This window comes from Falco biarmicus, chromosome 6, assembly GCF_023638135.1.
Source record: "Falco biarmicus isolate bFalBia1 chromosome 6, bFalBia1.pri, whole genome shotgun sequence".
NCBI classification, from domain to species: domain Eukaryota; kingdom Metazoa; phylum Chordata; class Aves; order Falconiformes; family Falconidae; genus Falco; species Falco biarmicus.
This window is the reverse complement of record NC_079293.1, coordinates 82,882,902-82,890,802: the sequence shown is the minus strand read 5'-3', so window position 1 is coordinate 82,890,802 and position 7,901 is coordinate 82,882,902. Positions and strand designations below refer to the sequence as shown.

At 43.9% G+C, this 7,901-nt stretch overlaps 1 protein-coding gene across 11 annotated transcripts in view; it reads right to left on the bottom strand.

Annotated features, from left to right (window-relative positions):
- Nucleotides 1-5,379: 5,379 nt before the first annotated feature.
- The window catches only part of MTR (5-methyltetrahydrofolate-homocysteine methyltransferase), a 58,081-nt gene continuing 55,559 nt past the window's right edge, over nt 5,380-7,901 (bottom strand). For 9 of the 11 annotated variants that reach the window (XR_008822681.1, XR_008822679.1, XR_008822680.1 and 6 more), the window contains one exon: nt 5,380-7,494. The gene's annotated coding sequence lies outside the window, so the exon portion shown is untranslated. The remainder of the gene's footprint in view (nt 7,495-7,901) is intronic. The other 2 variants (XR_008822676.1, XR_008822677.1) reach the window with 2 other exon arrangements.

Genomic DNA, 7,901 nt, shown 5'->3' with positions numbered 1-7,901 from the left:
GCTGGATAGTACAACAAGACGGGGTTACTCTTCAGCGGCTCCGGCTTCCCAGGCAGGGTTAGTTTTGCAGCCGCATTGGTTGGCTGAGGCACCTCCCTGCAGCCACAGGCACCGGTGCCAGCAGGATGAGCGCTGAGGCCAGGGCCAGGGCCCGGCAGCGACAGCACCAGCTTCCAGGCACGAACAGCACCAGCAGGTCACTGGCAGGCTTCCACTTTGAACCGCCCGCTGTGCGGTAGCGCGGTCTAAATAGGCAATTGGCAAGCCTCACAGCACCTCGTCCAAGAGCAGCTCCCTCCTTAACGTCATCATGCATTCTGCACTAAGCGCATCTCATTTCAAGCGGGTAAGGACAAAGAAAAGAAAAATTCTGGAGCCAAGGGTGCAGAGACGCCTCAAGAGTTGTGCGTCCGGCGAACAGACTGTACCGACAACATTCCGGTGCTTTCAAGAGCATTACCACAATGCAGTGAAAATCAGAAAAATGGGATTAGTAGTAGTCAAACGAGTATAAATCTGAACGTGACCTGATCCAGCTCAACACCATGCTGGGTATCAGAAATGACTCAAGGCATCTTGAAACTCCTAGGAGTTTGTCTTCATCACTGAACAACAAAACTGTGGGGCAATCTTTCACATGATTCCACTAGAAAACATGGTGTGGCAGTAGGCATTTATGCGCCCAATTTTAAGAAACACACAAAATATAAGTGATTTTAAACTGTGCAGAGAACCTTCTAAACTATTATGATAATGGCATACATGGACATCACAATATGCAATCTCAAAAAGAGAAGGTTTGAAAACAAAACCCTCAAATCCCATTTTTCAAAATAATTACTAAAATAATCTAAAGGTAAAGGGGTGCCGATAACACTGTTGAGAGGATGTCTGGGGAAGCATGTTAGAAAGATGCCTCTTTTCACAGTCTGCCTTACAGGTATCTCAAAATCTTTATGCCTAGTCAGCTAGAAGATTCCAACTTTTTATCCAGCTCCCACTTGCACGGTATGTGCATTTATTGGTCTGCTCACCCTCTGATGCTAAGCAGTTTCTCAAACGTGTACCTGACAATGTAGCACATCCCATAAATCTGCAGTGCTTTTTGCAACATCAAGGATGGCAAAGGAAACAACAGAGTTGCTGCCAGTGGAAACCAAATCTTTTTGGTTGATGGGTAAGGAATCCTCAGTAAGGACCTTGATAGTTAAGTCTTGACAAAATTATGCTGTTTGTCCCCTGTGACTGACAACTCCTGTTAATTATCTATTCCCTGTTTGGCACTTGGATCCTTTATATAATCAGATGTGGTAAGACTTAAGTTCACACTCCAGCAAAAAAGTAAATCCTCCTAATTAACATTTCTGTTGCAGGAGAGGCTGGTATTCTCTATTTCACGAGCAACAAAGAATTCAATCTCCTACAAAGTGTGTGAAGACTTACAAACTGTGCTTAGCTATACTCTAAAGGCATAGGATATAGAAGCTGTACACTCTCAAGCTGAATATAGAATCCTTACCCTTTCTAAAGAATATTCATGCTGATCAACACAAGCATTGGTAATTAACTACGCTGTGCTCCTCTAGCCATCCTCTGTGGAGCATCAGGCTGTGCCTGTAGAACAGCACACCTGCTAAATACATATTTATGGAGCAAAATCCAATCTGTGCACACACAGTACTTACCTCATCTGCTCACGTAAGTACTGTCCAGTTATCTTTCTGAAAGCAGGAAGTTTTTTATGCTTGTACATCATTTTTGCATCGAGAAGTTACTTCTTAAAATTATCGTGCCTTTGGAAACATAACGTGCTCAGCTACGCTGTGTCCAGTAATCAAACATCCACTGTTCACGCGTTCTAGAATTAAAACAAAGTATGTAGCAGATTCCAAATTTTGGACCACTAGGAACGTCTCTAATAAAACACGGCCTACAGTACAGTATATCTGGCCTCTGCTGAGTAACGGGGTACCTGTGTTAAGCAATGTTTCGTGCCACTGTGAAAAGGCAGTGCTTACACTCTGCCAACAGAATATATTTTAAAGGAGGCCAACTGCCTTCAAAGATGGGACGGGTCTGCATTACAAGTTGGAGGTTCAGCCAATGTTCAAGTTTTGATTAAACTATCAAAAGATTACAGAGACTACATTATCTATGAGTATTTTATTAATGAGTCATATTAATTGGTTTTAACGGGAATACAAATTGCAGGCTGGCAAAACATACCTGAGGCGCTGTGCCACATGGCTATCCAGCTGCTGACTCCAGAATCCTGCAGGCAGCGGTGCCTCTCCACGCTGTGCTACGCTAGCTGCTTTTGCGGGCAGAACTTTCACGATTGTTGCAGCAGCTCTGTGGCAGCAGCAGGTCAGGAATCCCAAGAATCAAGAATCAAACCCGCGCGGGCCATTAGAACAAAGCAATCTGCTTTTTGTGCTGGCAATTTTGTGCAGCAGCTTCAGAGCAAGTCAAAAGGGGGGTCAGATGGGAACTGGATTTCACCGATCTCCAGCCGTCAGGCGGGATAAGTCTACGTTGTAGTCCAAGCGCAGCCTGGGCTCCCCTCCCGTTCTTGGGCACACAGGCACCTGAAGCTGAGCGGGCCAGAAGCCCCCGCATCCTGCAGGCAAGGCTGACCCCGCTCCCGCCGCCGCAGGACCGCGTGGCAAACGCTCACCAGCCCGGTGCCAGCAGCCCGGCCTTCAGGTGGCTCCGCGGTACGGCCCCGCGGGCACGGCGCACGCTGCCGCTGCCAGCCTCTCCTTCAGCAGCTGCCACGGGCTCGTACCTACCACTTGACCTGCACCTAACGTCACGCTGGTGAAAGGGCCGAGCTGCTGGGGTGTGGGTGCTGCAAACAGCGGCACCACCGCCGGCAACAGGCCTGCGCCCTCACGTCCCACTGCCCGTCCGCGACGTCCGCGCGGCTCCGCAGCACTGCTGGGAGAAGCCACCGCGCAAGCCATTCGCCACTGGTCTCCCTCCAGCCCTGATGGAGTAGCACTACTCAACACCAGGCAGGCAGGCTGCCAGCGAAGTCTTGTGGCTTTTTTTGTTGCTGGTTGGTTGGTTGGGGTTTTTTTAAATTAGTTGGAAACAGATGCACCGAGGTGCGAAGAGGCCGACTCCTGTTCATACCTCTGCCAGAAGAGCTGTTCCAAAGAATGTTTATCAACATGGTGATCAGTCCTTTATATATTTAAAAAACTGGCCTATCATTACCGGTAGCAGACTAGAAATAATTTCTTGAAAATATTCCCCAGCAAAGACAACTGTTACAGTTTTATGTGTATTACACAGCTGCAGGTGAGGACTGTAACTGTTCATGGAAATACTAACTGGACTCAACTATTACAAACTAGCCTGGAAATTAATATCTAAAGTTATGGTTGGTTGCTGTTGGTTTTTTGTAGTATAGGGGGGGTGGGTGTATTTTTGTTTTTGTTACTTTTTTTTTAATGCAAGACTCACAACCCTTTAAATATGTAGAAGTAGAGACCCTGATGATTGCAATCTTCCAAAACATAAAATTAAATTTAAAAAAAAAAAAAAAAAAAAAGAATTCTCCACCACACTATGCCAAAACTGGACCCAGAAAGCCGCCATTGTGGCTCTAAGAATGCAGCCTCTGAAAGGTGGAAAGGTAGTTGCCTGTCATGAACCCAGTGGCAGAGTACTGTTCCTTATCCAAAACATCTCCCTACTGACGTGGCTGTTTCCAGGGGACTGACAGAAGCAGATCATGCCTGGTGGACCAGTAAGGCGTACTGGGGAGAACTAGCAGATGACCAAAACGAGCATACTCAAATGAAGTGCCTGGAAGTTCAATACCAGTTTTGGCCAAATCTCACTTTTTATAATGTGGGCCTTTCATCCCTCGAACAGCAACCTGTGGCCAGGTACCTGCTATCCTTCAGTCACAGCTGAGACAGCATCCCGAAGAGCTGCACACCTCTTCCCAAACTGCAGGAGTTACCGGCAGTGCTGCCTGCGGCTACCACAGGGCACGTGCCTTTCGATTTTGCTTATACCAAAGGTGGGGCAGGGGGGTAGTGAAAATTCTCAGCTCATACCAGCCAAGCAAACCTCGAGCACGGGCACGCTGCTTGCCACCAAGGCGAGGGAGCGAGGCCAAACACGCTGAGCAGGCAGCGTTCCCCTAGCAGCTGTAATTGCAATATTTACATAGAAACATTAAGTAACGGCTTTTGCCCAATACACATCAATGCAATAGGCATGGACTTTACAGCAAGGAAAAAAAATCCTCCATCACAGATATTAAAAAGCTTGTGATGGTTGTGACGGATATATGAAGAGCTTCCTTTTCTGCCTCAAAGGGATTAGCCATACCAATCCAGTACCCACAAACCATCCTCTGGAAAACTTATTTCAGAGACAAAAACAAAACCACGTGTTTCTTCTTAGGCAAACTGTTCTGGCTTTTCAGACTTACTAATGTGAAGAGCTACATTTAAATTTAGCAGCAGTCTCATGTTTGATTTCTTCCAGTCCCATAATCATAATTAGCTTTGTAGTGATTAAAGTAATTCCTACCTGGGAAAGGGACAGAAAAACGGTCCAAGCTTTTTTAGCAAACAGCAAATAGACTGTTACAGGCTTTGGAATATTTAATTCCTTTGGAAAAAAAACACCACCTGTAATCCAGATGAACCAAGAAACATTTGCGTCCTTTTACATCCTTCACAGGCTTACTTGGACTCCTTCATTTTGCAGAGCCCTCAGCTCCTCAGCCAGGTGAGAGGAGGATACCAGCTCTGTGGGCAGATGGCTTAGAAAGACTCCCACAAACAATAAAGCTGAGTGCAGAGCACAGCCTCTTCACAACCAGTGAAATTTCCAACAGAAGATATCAAAATAATAAGTCTGACTACCAAGCTACTTGGCAAATAAGTGTGAGTGGAGGAGAACTGTAACAGTCTGGAAGCTACGTAAAAACTCCGGTGGCCAGAACAGAATCAGCAGCAGCAAAAAAAAAAAAAAAAAATAAAAAAAAAAATGAATGAACCTGCCAGTTCCAAAGTAGTATACAGCCATTAAAAGTACCGTGAGAAAATGAAAAAAAAAAAAACAAAACAAACCCCTGTCAGTTTACTTATAACCAAGGCATATTTTACTGACAGATCAAGAGATCGCATGGCAAGATATTTTACGTAACCAAGAATTTCACACCATTACAGCCCTCATTTGAGTTACAAAAGCAAGAGATTTTTCTATACTTCATGCTGACATTTCTGGAAAGAAACCGTAACACAATTCTCAAATTTGTTCGGATCGATTAGCAACAGCCACACCGCAGCAGCTGCCTTGCCATTGCTGAGCACCGTGTGCACAACCAGCATGAAAGATGTGACAGTACTTGTAGAATTACATAACATGAAACACATATTTAAGGAGGAAGTTTAACTAAAAGGCAGCTCTTCTTTAAAAAAGGGCCAAATGGAACTCCAACAGTCTATAGAAAGTCAGCACAATGTATAGTCACATGACTGTCACGGACTGTAAGTCTCGAAATCTCATTAAACAGTATTTGTTTTAAAAACACAAGAGGCTTGAAACCATGAAAATATTTTCAGAGCATTTGCCAATCCTCATCAACCTTTACACCTTCCATCCTTCAGTCTGCAAAACAGAATCAATACCCACGCTGCTGGTTCTGCTCAGCGACCTCCCACAAACGTCCCCGAGATGGATGGTTACAATGGATCACCTGGACCCACCGCTGGAAAGTTCATCTGTTCCTGGCTCGATAGGCTAGCGCTTGCCATCAGGTGTTTCAGAATGAGAGCAAAAATCACTTTCACAGCCCCAGCCATCTATTTCAATGAAGCTGAGACACCAAGGGAGGTTTAACAGCACATTTTGTTAGCCCTCAACCGGTTTTGTCAGGACAACGCTGAATTTTCTTCCCAGATTATTGCATCAGGACTGATCAAAGTTGTGTTTCAGGTAAGTACAGACTTTAACAGCAGCTGGATCAGACACTGGAGCACCTGCTAAAGGCTGTTCCAGCTCGCTTTAGCTCCCAAGCAATGAATATGACAGCAGACACATATGCTAATCAAGATTTAAGAACAAAAAGTACCATAGAAACTCCTTTCCCTCCTCACTCCCTCTTCCAGCATACTTGGAGCTGTGAGGAAATGCAGGCCATTTGATTCAGTTGAGTGGTAAAAAAAAAAAAATAATAAATTCATCAGTACCTGGAGACTTTTTGAGGAAAAACAAGTATTCTATAGTTCAAGAACTTGAAATGTTCATGTACAGTGTGATGCTTTAGACTTTTGAAAAAATAATCCTGGAAATGCACATCAAAATCTTCAACAAAATCCGTGGCAAACACTTCTTGCGGAATACCCAGGAATTTGGATGCAGCAGCAAGATTCAGTTGTGGGAGAAACTGACACAAAAGGTGAAGGCAACGCATGTAGTATATTGCCTAAAATTCCATGAAGTGCTGCCGATCCAACATCTGAAAGTCTAAATCTTCACTGAGCATTAGGTGACTGCTGACTCCTGTTTTACAGCATCCTCACCTAATGTTTATCTGAAGAGACAAGATGATATCAGTAAGTACTTGTACGCTTTTACATCATATTAAGTTTTGAATCTCTTGCGTTGCTGCTTCTTACCGTATGTATTACGACAACTGAATCAGAACTTTTATTCCTTTACCTGCCCTGAGATGCGAGGAACAATATTTGGAAGAAAGTAAAATAATTAAGTGTTTACATTTATTTCCTAAATAAAGAGTATAAACATGGTCATGTTTTTGTAAGTAGCAAACTTCCCGACTAACGAGATTGGTCTGTAAACCCTTGACCACACCCGTGTAAACCTGTCGGGTCAGGTGTTGATTAAATAAAATCTGATCTTATGGGCCTTAGAGAAACCACGTATTTCTTCATTCGGTAACAGCATTCTGAAGCAAGCCATCTATCTGGTTACAGAAAGGTTTATGAAAGCCAAAAATATAACAGCAGATAGTTACTGCGAAGTCATTCATTATAAATGCCTGATTAAGCGAAGAAGACGTTGCCCAGTATTTAGCAAAGCATGAGACCTCACGAGTAGCGATTTCCTGAAATAAAAGCAGCTTAGTACAGACAAGATTGAGACAGCAGTTGAAAATGCATCCTGATCAACGACAGGAGCTGGAGTACACGTTGTACCAATGCATCTCTAAAGAACACTTTGCTAAATAGGTCTTTCGGCTGTACAGTGCAGCTTCTTATCTCTTACTTCCTGCACCACTGCTGCCCTAATCTACAAAGATACGTACGTATTTGTTCTCACAAGGTCACAACAGGAACAGAAGTGTGGACGGAGTCCACCAACCACAGAGAACTGACACGTTTTCAGACCTCCCTTTTGCACACCACGTCTGAACCTCAACTTAGATTTCCAAATGCTGGCCAGATTAAAAGGAATGAGGTTGCCCACTTCCTGGGAAGAGGCTATTTGGCAAGAATCTTGCTGAAATTAAACAAAAACCAAAATAAGATTTATTTTTTAATTAAAAAAAATCAAACATCACGCAGCACTCACAGGCCATGAGAGAACTCCGAGTTGTATCTCCACACCTGTACTGTGGAGCAGAAAGAAGGGAAAAAAGTACAGACCAAGTATATGAAAGAATAAGAACAAAACATCCAATGGAAACTGCACTCCCACAAACAGAAAAAAAAAAAAAAAAGATCTTTTAAACACCTTGACTAAGGAAAAACCCCATCCATTACATCTGTGCAGCAAGTGGTATTTTACTGACTTGACTGAAGCAATTCTCAGGTCAAAATAACACTAATGTCTATGTGCAGACACAGAGCTGATGCAGAATTTGAACATCTTTGAAAGCCCTGGAAAAAGCAGGATGTTTTATTTCC